This window comes from Neovison vison, chromosome 11, assembly GCF_020171115.1.
Source record: "Neovison vison isolate M4711 chromosome 11, ASM_NN_V1, whole genome shotgun sequence".
Classification (NCBI taxonomy): Eukaryota; Metazoa; Chordata; class Mammalia; order Carnivora; family Mustelidae; genus Neogale; species Neogale vison.
In genome coordinates this window covers 156,317,969-156,333,193 of record NC_058101.1, presented here as the reverse complement: position 1 = coordinate 156,333,193, position 15,225 = coordinate 156,317,969, and the positions used below count along the sequence as shown (strand labels likewise).

Below are 15,225 nucleotides of genomic sequence, written 5' to 3'. Positions count from 1 at the left end.
TAAGCATTATCTCTGAGGTGTGCTTTGATAAACATTTCCCCATTCTTCTGGATAAGAAAGGCATCCAGAAATCTTCTTTTTTTAAGATGCATAAATGTAAGACTAATATTCTTGCCTTCATATAGCAAGTTTGTTTCCAGACTTCTGGTTAGTGCAAAAGAGATCTGGAGGACACAAGAAAAATCACAAGGGTAGGTTTTATAGAGAATCTTTTAGAGAGATAAAAATTCCAATATTATTATTAATAAATTATGAGGGTTTGTGTTTTTTTTTTTTTTTGTCTATATGTGTTTTAGCAACCGATCAACATCAAATGCATTTTTTTAATTATCTGGGACTATTTTACTTTTGACTAGTTGAATGCTAGGAATGCTTTATACACTATTTCCTAATTTCCTAGTGTCGTAACTGAGGTTAAGGGCTGCTTCTGAAAGGATACCCCTGTGTAGGATCTGCTAGGTTAGAGAGAACTCCCTGGGAAAAAACAATCATCCACACTTATCTGAAAGTTGGTACTATCATGAATGAGAGGCATAATAATATTATGGTAAGATACATTTCCTTTTTCAGTCAATGAGGGGACAAAGGAATGGGATAGAGATGAAACAGCTTCCTTGTGGCTCTGGAATTAACTAAAACAGAATTCCTTAAAATATTGTTTATTGCCATGATGTTTGTGCTATTTGGTTCAAGAGCTCAACATCTTTACAGTCAAATTTCTCTTCAAAGGTTTGTGAGTTTCAGAAGAATTAACTCCCGTCTGAAAATTGACAAATAGTACCTCAGTGTAAGAACAGATCATTTCAGGCAGAGAAAGAAAAACCCAGACATGTATGAGTCTACAAAGGAATTCTCTTTTAAGAATTTTTCTTTGTTCAAGGAAGATTTCTTCATTAAAACAAAACAAGGCAAGTGTTAGAATTTGACTTACATTTACTAATCATGAAGTCAACACCTCTTTGTTATGGATATCTTTCTAATGATTTTACTAACTGGCTCTTAATTTGCAAAACGGTTGTAATGACAGAAAATTGAAAGGATGAGAGAAGTATAAACAAGTGATAAATTCAGGGCAAGAACTTTGCTCCGGACACCTTGTTTTGTTGTGGCTGTGTTTCATTTCTTAGTACAGCATTTTTAAGAGAAGAGTGCTTGGCTGCTGGTTAGAGGGTTATACTCCCCCTCTTTTTCAGGGAGAACCAGGCAAAGAAATTATGATGTGTGCCATATTGTAAAAAGAAACATTTGCTTAGAAGCTTGTAGCTGACATTTTTATGCAAGATCTTATGCTTTCAAGGCAATGAAAAACTGGAAAATGTTTTCTTTTCAGAGTGTGAGGAGGATCTCACATTAAAATAAGCCCTATTTACTGGTTTCTGATTAAAAATGTCATGTCTTGGCTTATTTCTTCCACTAGGTGCTGGTTAACCAAAAGTATGATCTACTGAATGTTGCTACAGAGCTGGATTCATCCTGAACGTACTGTGGGGTTTGGACATAGAGGTTTTCTTCACTTTCTAGAACATTTGCAAAATGTTTCTGATAGGGTTTTAGTAAAATATGAAGAAATGGTTAAGTTCTTAGAGAACCATTTATTTACTTTCATTAGCTCATCACTAATCTGAAATTGACATATCTCGTCTTTAAATATTTTATATTTAAATTATATTTAAATATTTATATTTAAATATTTTATAAATATTCTAAAATTTTCTTATTTTCTTTCTTATTTGCTAAAGATTCATGCGAGGACCTTTATGGGCCTGTCCTCATGTATTCCACTGTCCACTTTTGCCTCTGACAGCAAAGGGCTATACAAGTAAATTTTTTTTTAATTTTTTCAATTTATTTATTTTCAGAAAAACAGTATTCATTATTTTTTCACCACATGCAGTGGTGAAAAATGCTCCATGCAATCCGTGCCCTCTATAATACCCACCACCTGGTACCCCAACTTTCCACACCCCCGCCACTTCAAACCCCTCAGATTGTTTTTCAGAGTCCATAGTCTCTCGTGATTCACCTCCCCTTCCAATTTACCCCAACTCCCTTCTCCTCTCTAGCACCCCTTGTCCTCCATGCTATATGTTATGCTCCACAAATAAGTGAAACCATATGATAATTGACTCTCTCTGCTTGACTTATTTCACTCAGCATAATCTCTTCCAGTCCCGTCCATGTTGCTACAAAAGTTGGGTATTCATCCTTTCTGATGGAGGCATAATACTCCATAGTGTATATGGACCACATCTTCCTTATCCATTCGTATACAAGTAAATTTAACTCTCTTTGCTTTTTCTCTTCACCTTGGCTTTTCAATGGGTGGGTGAGCAAAGGGCACGGAGCGGGGGGGGGGGCCCTCAGCTGGAGCTTGGTCTTGCTCATGTGAAGAATGTCTTTCTCTCTTTTTTGTTTTTTAAGATTTTATTTATTTATTTGACAGAGAGAGACACAGGGAGAGAGGGAACATAAGCAGGGGGAGTGGGAGAGGGAGAAGCAGGCTTCCCGCAGAGCAGGTAGCTCGATGTGGGTCTCCATCCCAGCACCCTGGGATCATGACCTGAGCTGAAGGCAGACGCTTGAAGAATGTCTCTTGATGTTGTGACCAATCATCTGTACAGAGCAATTGGGGATAAAATTGCAAATCTCACCTTTTACACAAGCTGTTTAAAATTTGTATGAATTTATAAGCTTGAATAGCACAGACCCTGACATAATCGGTAATAAGCATAAATAGAACAAACAAATGTATGTCATAAGTTTTCTTATTCCCAAATCATCAAGTTAAGGGGTGATAACAGCTCTCTCACTGAATGTTACCTCCAGAAAAGAAAATTTTTTTCTACTTTGTTTTCTGTTGTGTCTTCAATATTTCACATTCATTCATTCAAAAAGCATTTACTGAGCATCTACTTTATATTAAACCTGTGAAGTATTGGAAGGAGAGTATTGAGTAAAGCATGAATGAATCCTGCTTTCATGGGTGTGTAGTTTAGTGGTCTAAACAGGTATTAAACAAATTACCAAAAAAGAAATAACAAACATAGAAATGCTAATAAGAAATAAAAAGTGTACAAGAGATTTTAAGAGATATATTAATTAATTAGTGGTATTATTAGTAATAGTAATTAGTAATTACTACTACTATTAGTAGTAGTATTAGTGGTATTAGTAATATTAGTAGTATTAGTAATGCTAATTAGTAATTACTACTACTAATAGTAGTACTAATTAGTAATACTAATAGCAAGTGGTAATAGTTTGGAGGTGGTGGTGGTCAGGAAAGGCTTCTCCCATGGCAATCACATTTAAGTGAGACCTGGATGGTTATTAGGATTGGCCACGAGTGCAGTGAGTAGAGTAGAGGAGTAGCTCCAGGTGTAGCTGGAGACGTAGATGGAGTAACTCATGTTAAGATTGGGTAAGAATTGGGAATATATTCTAACTATGAAGACATCTCATTAATGATTTTTAGAGCAAGGAGTGAGCCAGGTTATATTTTAAGAAGATCAACTGCTGCTGCCTGGAAATTGAATATGGGGGAGCAAGAGCAGGATGGGGAAGAAAATCAGGCGTGATCACAATACTGCACACAAGAAATTGTTGGCTTGTTTCCAGGAGGGTGGTAATGAAGATGTCAAAGTAAGAATGGATGGATTCAGTATGTTGTGGAGGTCTGATCCATGCATCTTGGTGATGGTTCGGTGTGGAGTTAAGGATGAGAGAGGTGTTAGTAATTGCAACCAGATTTTTAGGTTGAACAACTAAGTGGGTTTCAGTGTGTTTTATAGAGAAAAGGGAGAAATAATAAGAGTAAATGTCAGGTAGATTATCAACAAATCAGTTTTAGATGTGTTAAATTTGGGATGTCTGTAAGACATCTAAATGATGATATTAAAGAGGAAGATATATAAAAGATATCTGGATCAGATCTATAAATTTAGACCTCACCAATGTATACACGGTTTTTAAAACCAGAGATGGGTAAGATGGCCTTTCCAAACTTGTTGGACCATAGAGATTCCTGAAGAATTATTTAAAATATATGCTCATAGGTTCTACCACAGACCAACTAAGTCAGAATTTCCAGGATTAGTTAAGAGGTAATCTGTGCTCTTAATAAGCACCCTGTTTTTTTATAATCAGATACATTTGGAAAACAGCAAGCTAGACAGAGCATATAGACCAAGCTCAGAAAAATTCCAGTATTTCAAGGTGTGGGGAGGAGGGATAGTGGGAGTATGGATATCAGGAAGAAGAATGGGAGAACAAAGGAAACATTAGAAATCATAGGGTCTGAATCAAACACTGACTCCCTCAATCCCTCTGCTACAGATTTAACAAATAGTCCCACTAAATAGCCTTATTTTATATTTTCACATTTCATGTTACTTTCAAAGAGGTCAAATTGAATAAAGATATTCAATATAGATTTATACACACAAGCCTTTCCCATACATTTTACCATATTATAAGGCAGCAGGCAAGTAGAATTATTTTTGTTCCTTCTGTATTTAAAATATTGTCTCCCTAGAGTAAAGCAGTGCCCTCTGAGTCAAATAAGTATATTGTGACGAATTTGGAAGCTAGAGATAAAAATCCTGGCCTCATAAATGCAAGCAGCCCCAGAACTCTTTCTGTCAATATGGCGGTTCACCATTAGAATGTGATCATTTAAAATCATAAACAGCAAGTATAATGAGGCTATGAAGATTGCATATGAGGTGTGACATTCTTTTCTGTGAATTTCATAACTGCCATTTTGATTTTATTGTGGTTTACTTCATCCTCAGTGGCGCTATTAGGAAAACCAAAAGAGTCTCTTGCTCTTAAAATTTAAAGCTCTTGCTTTCAGTTAAGACCAGGCTCCTAAAAGGGAGGAGGAAATGCAACCCTACATTTCAGTGTCACAGCCTCACACCCTAAATTCAAATCAAATTATATTTGTTAAGATCAAAAGGAATTTCTATGGTTATTTGTTTGCAGATTTAAAGTTTAAAGGAAAATGTTAAACAGTATGAACATATACATTGCACTTCCTATCTCTACAGGAGTCTTTGAAATTGATTGAGTTTATTCTATAAGGTTTGGTGGTTCTATTTTCTGCCTTTATTATCTAGTGTTTAAGTGAAGGTGAGCTTAGTCGGTCTGTTTTATGTCTATGTGACATGCATCCTCCTTCTTTTCTGGCTCTCTTCTCCCTTTTGGGTCTTGACTTCTATCGCTATTTTGGAAAGTCAGGAAGTCAGCCAGAATAAAATGAAGCCTAGCAGATTTTTTTAATAACATTTATTTAGGACAGTAATTCCAGTGGCAACAAGTCCACCATTAGCAAGGATATATTGGTTACTTTTATTATGTATGTCTGAATTCCTTGTCTGTCATGCCACACATAAACCCAGAAGAGAACAGTAAGCAGATTTGTGGTTTGCACTGTCTCCGAGATGTTACTTTAAATACCTGATTCATAATTCTCTGGGGGAAAAACCTCACCCTCCAGGACGGTGGGAGAGCAAGGGGCTGGGATGCCTCTAGAAGCAGAGTTGGGCTTCTGTGTATTGCAAAACCCAACTATTTCTCCAGCTAAGGCTGGAATTTTAAATATCAAAAATATATAGTTGGGGCGCCTGGGTGGCTCAGTGGGTTAAAGCCTCTGCCTTCAGCTCAGGTCATGATCCCCGGGTCCTGACCTGCTCGGGCTCTCTGATCTGCAGGGAGCCTGCTTCCCCCCCTTCCTCTCTCTCTTCCTGCTTCTCTGCCTACTTGTGACCTCTGTCTGTCAAATTAAAAAAAAAAAAAAAAAAAAAAAAAAAGAATATAGTTAAGAGTCCTGTCTTCTTGGTTCTGCCCCTTGCTAATTGTCAATCAAGGCAATGATTTAAAAAAAAAAAATTTAGATTCAACAATGTATTAAAGGTATACTCCTTAAAAAACATTTTATTTATTTATTTATTTGAGAGAAAGAGAGAGCACAAGCAAGTAGAGAGGCAGAGGGAGAGGGAGAAGCAGACTCCCCAGGGAGCCCGATGTGGGACTCCATCCCAGGACCCTGGGACCATGACCTGAGCCGAAGGCAGACGTTTAAGGAACTGAGCCACAGAGGTATCCCTCAAAGGTCTACTTCTAAGCAATTCATGGTATACATGTGGACTTTTTGATGCAGAAACATGTTGATGATGTTTATAATGACAGCATTTGAATATGATGAAATATTGAGTATATCATCATAAGCTCTGAGGAAGAGTGAGTTATTGGAAGGCATCTGGATGTCATAGCAATAGCCATCCCTCTCGAACCTTCAGGGATAAGGACTAACACTCTCCTGTGGCTTTTGTATTTTCACGCATTTCATTTATATCATTCACCTTGAGAAAAGTGTATGTTCTAGAACTCAAATGACACTTTTTTTCATAGATGGTAAAACTAATGAGGTAGGGGAAAACACCAAGAGAACAGAAAAAGAGGCCTTGTATTTTAATATTGGTCTTTTTTGGATTCCTTTGCAATTTGTGTCCTCAGGATGTGATGGAATGGATGGACGGAAGTGACGATGGAATTAGGGAGATGCCCAAACCTGGGTCCTATTCATGATACTTATCATCTTTGAGACTTAGTTTCTGCATCATAAACTGAGATAATAACACCTCTCCTGTATATTCCACGTTTTTTTTTTTTGATAGAGAACAAGTAAAAAAATTCCTATAAAACTCTAAGATTTTATACCAACTTAAAAATGTTTATATTGAGATAGCTAAGTGAACATTCATTATAAAGAGATTAGGTTCAAACAGCAGTAGTAGTAATATGTCAACTTAACTACAAGTAAAATTGAAAAAAATCAAATTAAGAAAGTAAAATTTTAAAAACATGAAAAGACAGTTGCTAAAAGAATAGATTTAAAAACAAATGGTGGAAATAACAATAGTTGTGGAAATTATAGTAGCGGAAATAGTGGAGGTAGCCAGGATTTGCTGGGCGTCCAACATAGCTAAGAGCTGATCCGAGATTCAGATTCCCTAGATACATTGCCTTCATAATCACAGTAACTTTATAAAGTAGATTAAAAAAAAAAACTCAGCTGCATAAATGAAATTACACTTCAGAAAGAAGTGAAGCAATTTGCCCAAAGTCACTCAAAAGATTAGTACAGAACAGCGTCAGTAATCACCGGTGGACGAATGTCACACAGATCTGCAAGGAACAAAAGGACACAGATCACACCTCTTTCCTTTTCTTCCTGTTTGGGGTTGTCATTAACATATTCCTAATTTCATATTTTCATCTTTGGTATTAACATCCCAAAGAATACAGATCGACAGGGTGCTTGTTTTGATTTTTTGGAAACTAGCCTCACTGGAAGAGATTACCAGAGATTACCAAGACCTTTCTGTGCAACTCTGTATACAGAATAAGAATAGTAAGCGTACTGTCTATGTTGCCTGCTTCCTTAAGTTTCAAAAATAACCTGACGGAGATTTTGAAAATATGTGTACCTAAGTAAATGTGTTAGTGAGACTAATGTCAGAGAACAAGAAGGTAACTATAAAATAGGTTATTAACTGGATATCAGTGAAATTGCAAGATCTTTTTCTTTCAAGGAGTATGACTATAAGGTAAATCCGAAAATACTAAACTTTGGAAAGATCAAGCTGGATAGTTACAAATGGCAAAATAATTTAATACACACTCTTAAATAACGATGTGACATCTTTCAGACCATCACAATTATGTTCTTTAAAACTATAAATATGTAATATGAGAAAGTGGCATATAATTAATTATGTCATCCATTGTAAAATATTACTAAGGGGAAAAAAATCTTGTAACTGAAAGTAAGTTTAAAGAAATTACTCATCTCAAAAAAATAAAACCCTAATAGAAAATTCATAGAAAACCTAACAGGCATCAAACATATGGAAAAAAAATGCAAACAAGCCAGAAAACCTTGCAGCTTGTTATTAAAACATTCAAATTAAAAGGAGAAAAACTATTTCATCTATCAAAAGGCCAAAGGTTGAAACAGTTTAAACCTAGTAAGACTTTCTGTGACTGGCAGGCTTACTGGTTGCTGGTGGAAGGGAAGGTGATATGATCATTATGAAAAGACATTTGGAAATGTTATCAAATAACTTCAAAAATTTCATGTTTTTCGATCCAATAGTTCTATGTCTAAGCAAATAGAGATGAAACAGATTAAGTATAAGTATGTCATTTGAGTGTTGTCTTTCAATCACAAGTTAGAAAAACACTATATTCAAAATAGAGAAGTATTTTAGTGAGTATACTTACATATGGAAGTGTACTATCTAGCCATTAAATATATTTTAGAATATTATCAAACACAGTGGCTTACAAGTAGGTGGGAAAAGCAATATAAAATGCAAAATATACACATAATTTTGTTTAAAAACATGGAGCATGGAAAAAAAACACTTGTAAAAACATTTGCTGAGTTTGAATGAAGGCATAAAATTTACTTTTTCCTTATAAACTTCTATATTTCCAAGTTTTATACAACGAGCATATAATATAAAACTTACATGAAATTGTTCATAAGTGTATTGTATAATGTTTAAAGAAATTGAGTGATGCTGATCGAGAGACTATTTTGACAATTAATGAAGTAAGTAATTAACTCTAATAGGCCATCATTTTATTTATAAGTATCAAATATTTATACTTTTCAAAAAGAGCTCTTCCTGGCATTTTATTTGGCTTGGAGGGGACCCTGACGTGGTCAGAGAAGAGATCCTTCAATTGTTTAAAATGAATCCATCAATGCAACTGCTTTCTTTCCCTGCAAATGGAATTTGTACTTTTTCCTATTTCTATTGTTATATTTTCTTAGTTGTCCAAATAATCTACGCCCAGAGAGATAATGTTCTGGCAACCCATACCGGTTGTTCCTTTCTTCATAGTCACTAGAAAAGTAAATCCTTCAGGAGAACATTTCTTTAGCTTACTTTTTCATTATTTCCAGAGGCAAAAACTGGCAGGGCAATTTATAATTCAATTTTTGCTAAATCCATGACACCCAATATATATGTCAGGCATTTCAACGGCAGGGTACTTTGGGGATAGGTGATAAATTGTACTGATTATAAGTGCAAGCTGTTCTTCTAAAACATCATATCAAAAAGAAGGTAGGTACTATTAGGAAAATGTAATGTATCTTTCAATTGTCCAGAAACATCAAGGCAAATCACTTCATGTGGATATATTCTTTTCGGTGTTATACAGCGGAATATTACGGTTCTTACCATGGTTTTGATAGCACTCATCTGGAGAAAGGGGAAAAAAGACCCTATCAGTTCACAAACCTAGTCTTTCAGCAGGCACACAGCTCTTAGAACTACAATAACTCAGACCTGCCAGAAATGACTCAGTCTGAAACCCGAAACATGGCCCTAATCATTTGAGGACCATGTTGGTATATATGAGTAGTATAAATATTATTTTATAGTATAATCTCCTCTGATCTTTTTAAACATCCTTTCAGTGTTCTAGATACTGCCCTGTGTGATATGTAGGGCTTCAGAAAATCACAGGATGGCTGAGGTTATCTCCAAAAAATGCTTAAAAACAAAAAAGGACAATGGAAATATAAAATTCTGCTTTGGTGGTAGGCACGTACATACCCACACATGCTGCGGTTCAGTTCGGCATTCCATTAATGAGTGAAGTAATTAAGCAAGGCAAACTGGTAGGTTACTCCAGGCCTGAGCATAGGGAATGGGCTAGGGAGCCTTTCACCTCTAGGTCAATGGTTTCTGTTTAATCGGGCTGTTAATGACTAAAAGTCATTGTTTCCATCTGAGAGCTGTTTGGTCCCAATGTGAAGTAAGTTGGTGGTCTGCTCTCAGTTTCTCATGTGCAAATGCACAGATCGTGAAACCTGCTGCTGCTTTTGCTAAGCTGTTGGGCCACTCAGTAAAACTCATGCTGTTTGAAGGAAATGGCAAAACAGCTCTCTCTCAGAGCATACATCAATCAGGAAAGGTATTCCTACACAGAAAGTTATAGAGAAACAGTTGACGTAAAATTATAAAGGATTCACAAATGCGATTTTACTACTTATTGGAGTCTTTTTATATAGTTGCTTTCACAAACCTTACCTGATTTGAACCTCAGAATTAATGTATATGATAGAGGCCTTGCGGTTAATCATATTTCAAAGTTTCAGAAACCAAAGCTCAAAGAGGTCATGCAAGTAATACACTTTTACGTGAGTGCCTGATGATATGGTAGCTTCTCGGAAAAGGGGGGGCGTGTGAAGAAGGCTTTCAAGGACTGGGAGAATTTGGGTAGAATAGAAAAGCAAATGATATTCCATGAAGGATGTCAGCATGAGGAAAATCAGAAAGGTAGAAATTAGGGGCTCCTGGGTGGCTCAGTCGGTTAAGCATCTGCCTTCAGCACGGGTCACGATCCCACCGTCCTGGGATCAAGTCCCGTGTGTTGGGCTTCCTGCTCAAGGGGAGTTTGCTTCTCCCTCTCTCTATGCCTGCTGCTCTCCCTGCGTGTGCTTGCTCTCTCAAATAAATAAACCTAAATAAATATTTTTTTAAAGGTAGAAATTAGCACAGTGTCTTCATAGAATACATTGCATACATTTTATGTTATGTGTTCCCACAGGAATGCATACCAATATAGTTTTCAAATAGTTTTAACATACACACACAAATATATTAATGAACACCTGCATGTTCATATAGACTAAGGTTATGTAAGCAATAACAAATTGTTAGTGGTGTTCTTTCAACAGAAAAGGTAGCAGTAAAGATCGATTCAGAACAAAACACATAAGTATTTATGAGGCAGCAGATGTGAAGCTTTTGCTGAAAATAGACAAGAAGCATATAAACCTCTTTGGTTTGCCGTAGTGGTGAGCAGTGGTGGAAAGAGAAAGGCTGTTGCAATCCCAATAGTAAGCTAACAATATGTCTAGATTAGGGAAAAAAGGCTTCTGGTAACCTCACAGAATAAAGAGGTTGTTGTAGAACTTCTCAGTAAAAAAAATTCCCAAAGTCCACAGAACGTCCTGCTAGAGTTGTTAGAGAAAATCTAGCTTAGGTTTCTATGCTTCTCAACTGGGAGATGTACCCTCCCACCTGCAGGGGTTGGAAAATAGTAGGGATCATTTTGGTTTCTACTATGATAGGGGCTCTAATAGGCAGGGCCAGAGATGCTCAGCTTCAGTCCCACCCTGGGAACCCTCGATCTGTCCCAGTGTCAGTAGTTCCCTGACCAAGAAACACTGTTAGCATTTTTCTCACCAGTTTCTCTGTAGACCCAAGACTGTAACTCCAAGACTGACAAAGAAAAAAGAAAAAAAAAAAAAAAAACAACCAAATACTTGTATCTCAATAATTTTATCTTTTTTTTTTTTTTAAGATTTATTTATTTATTTATTTATTTGACAGACAGAGATCACAAGTAGGCAGAGAGGCAGGCAGAGGGAGAGAGAGAAGCAGGCTCCCTGCTGAGCAAAGAGTCCTATGCGGGGCTCGATCCCAGGACCCTGAGATCATGACCTGAGCCAAAGGCAGAGGCTTAACCCACTGAGCCACCCAGGTGCCCCTCAACAGTTTTATCTTTATTTATCCTTTACCTATTTCAATTTTAATTTTGCCTTTCCCGTTTTTTTTTTAATTTAAGTAGGCTCCATGCCCACCATGGATCCCAATGTGTGGCTTGGCACTTACAACCCCGAGATCAAGACCTGATGAAGATCAAGAGTCAGAGGCTTAACCAACTGAGCCACCCAGGCACCCCTTCCCCCAATTTTAAAAAATTATAGTCCTACAAAGTTTATTCCACCAGCAGCATGCCAGCTTGAGGAGAGTAGTCTTGAGGATTCTCTCTCTCCTTCTCCCTCTGCCCCTCCCCCCATGCTCATGCTCTTTCTCTAAAATAAATTAATAAATTTTAAAAAAATGATATCCCTACTAAGATTATCCCTAAACACAACACCTAATCTAATGGGGGTTATCATCTTTATTGGACATCTCCTTTTTCTGGAAACTCTTTTCCATCTTGACTCTCTTAAGGTCATCCTTTCCAACCTTTTGGAGCACTCTTCAGACATCTCTGTTGGTTTCTCTGATTTCATCAATACCTTAATACCAATGTTCTCTAGGGTCTAATTCTTAGCTCCCTTTTCTTTTCTTGAGTTTTTATCCCCATGCCCATAACCTTGACCACCACCACTGATGATTCCCAAATCTCTCTCTCCAGTGCTAATCAGTTTCCTGAATATGAGGCCAATAGTATCTAAACGAAGTCAATTGTCTACGGCATATCTCCACCTTCACATCACATAGACAGATTCGGATTTTCAGCAGCATCAAAATTATGCCATTCTAGCCTTCTTCTGTTTTCATTCAAGTGACATATTTTTATTAAGTGGTGCTAAAAATAAAAATATAAGTAGAGCTTTCTAGTTTGGCTAATTATAAAAAAGGAGTGTTCACAGTTCCATGGGAGACAAAAAAGGGAGGGTTCAACTCTGAAGATAGAAGGGGTGAGTGGTTAGAGTCCAGCAAACATCTTACATGACACTTTAGCTCAGAGTCCCCTGTATGATCAGAGGCATTCTGAACAAACTAACAAGCAACAGGTCCATGTGGTTGAGAAAGATTAGGGCATGTTCTTGCACCTCTCTGTCGTCTGGTATGACTTTGAAATGCATGGGAGGAGCGCAGAGGTGCAGTGTAAGAGAGGCAGCAGTCAGATCACAAAGGTCTTCCATTTCTCTGCAGATTAATTTGGACCTTGTCCTACAGGTTACTGAACAATTGAATAACTTTAGCTAGAGGTTGCATGACATTGTCAGCTTTGTGTTTCTGCTGATTAGTCTCAATGTGGCAAAGAGGATAAAGGTGAATACAGAGCAGTACCCGATGAAGACAAGGACAACCTAGGAGGATTTTTAGTAGCCAGTTTAGAAATCATGAGACCCCGACTTAGGATGTCGGAATTAGGAACACAGAGTAAGAAGTCAAGTCTGTATTTCCTCTTCTGCGGAAGGAAAATTGGCAGGCCATGGTGAGCAGCGAACTTGGGAAGCGAAGGAAAGGGTAGGAAACTGAGGGTGACCACCCGATGTCTGGGTTTGGTGATCTAGGTCATGATGCCAAAGATAGAAAGGGAGATAAAAGAGGAAAAGGAAATGAGAACATTTTTTATTTCACCATGGGCTTAAAATAACTCAGCCTTGAGAGTTAAAGCTGAACAATGACCTCTTTATTCTAGGTAGGATCTGTCCTATAACAATCCTTTCCTTCTTCGGACATTAAGCTTTGGACTTACCCTTCTGGTAGAATGGGTTAGTAAAGAGAGAGCATCGGAAAATATCTCAAAAATATCATCCTTGTTCTATTAAAAATGCAATGTGTGATCTTTCGCACATTACTTAAACATGTTCAATAGTCTTATCTGCTGAGAGAGCAGAACGATACCTATCTCACAGTGATGCTGTGTAAAATAAAAGGGTCCATTTTAAGGTACCGACACACATTCTTTACACTCAGAAGTCTCTCTCAAAATTGGGTGCATCTTTTCCTTCCCACAGTGTGGTTTTTGAATAGCTTCAAAAATATGTGAAATGCTCTCCAGATATTCTTTTTCTTTTAAAAATAAAACCATGCTTGTTATTGAACTCCTGTATTTTAGCACCTTCTACAGAGAATAAATAGCTTATTGGCATTATTCTCAGCCCGTTTGATGTAGTTAGATCTTCAGCAGTCTAGACTCACCTCACTTGTGGCAACTATATATTTTTTTTCCTAAAAATAGTGCTTAGAAGAAACTAACCACATTTAAAAGCAAGTCCAAACAGTTTTTATAAAAGTTACCATACATAGAGACAAATGACTCTAGCAGTTGGAATCCTAAAATGAAATTTTCCTCACTATGGGAGTGGAATGGTATGAGCAGAGATGAGAAAATTCTGACTTTAAATTTGGTCCGTCCAACTGATGAAGCACTTTAAAACTGATGGCTGAACGTGCAATTTGGTGTAAAAGACTTTCAGAAAACCTGATAACAAAGAAATTATCCTTTATAACAGCAAGATGGAGGAAAAACTTAGCAGTTCAATTTCTATGGAATTATTCCAGCCACGGTGTTCCTTATTTTAATCAATATAATTTATATTAGTTGATGTAGTTGTGAGGCTGATTTATGCTACTGATAACAGAAACTTAAAATTTTCTTGAAGGGAAGTATAGGCCTTTGTAGTGGACTACGTTTTAATTCACTTACACAACAAATTTCTACTATCAGCAACCAAAGTCTTCTATATAAATCAAAAGTCTACTCTTTCCAAAGGTCTACCCTTTCCAAGCCTTGTCTATACCCTGGTAGAGCCATTAAAAACATGTCAAGATGGAACATAATTGGCAGAACTTTGGATCTAATCCACTTTCTCCTGGTTAATGCTGTGTTCTGGCTCATAGATCCACACAGAAGATGGGTGAGGCATTTTCATTTATAGCAGTAGTTTTCAACTAAATATTTATAGTAACAGGAAAAAGAGAGAAGGCCAAAAAGCACATGTTCATGTGAAATAAAATACAATAGAGAAGTAAATACTTGCAGACTGTATTTAGACCTACAATGTGTGAACTGATTGACAGAGGATAGAAAGAAGGAGACAAGAACAAGTCCCAGGACTGAGCCTTGAGTGATTCCATACATGGAGAAGCAGGATAGAGGATGATGAGTTGGCAATGTTGACTGAGCGTGAGAAGTCATCAAGGAAGGAAGACTACGGCATTTGTTCTTTCCTGGAAGCCAAGAGTGGAGAGAATGCATTTGGTTTTGAAGGGAAGGTGAGAAGCAATAGGTAGAAGAAGTGGACCTAAGGGTATTTTTAGGACTTGAGCACATTTAAGGATCCAGTAGACTTGATGTGAACAAAGAAGAAAAGAAAATGGAATCCCAAAGTGAACTTATTTGTGTGGGTTATAACTAATAATATTTACTGTATGAGAAATTAAAACAGAGAAATTAAATAGTCACTGACATTAACTCCTTCAAATTGCCATAACACACCAATTGCATATTAACATAAAGAGCATGTTTTTATTTAGAAAACTATATTTTCTGAAATGAAAATAATGGTGAGAGTGCCACCATTTTACACTTTCTCATTTCTTTCTCCTGTCATGTTCAATAAAATATAGCTGGGTTCTCTTGTCTGCCTCTGAGTTCAGTTGGTTG

General features: G+C 36.9%; 1 pseudogene; it reads left to right on the top strand.

Annotated features, from left to right (window-relative positions):
- Positions 1–3,555: 3,555 nt before the first annotated feature.
- Positions 3,556–15,225, top strand: part of LOC122890332 — a 165,812-nt pseudogene continuing 154,142 nt past the window's right edge.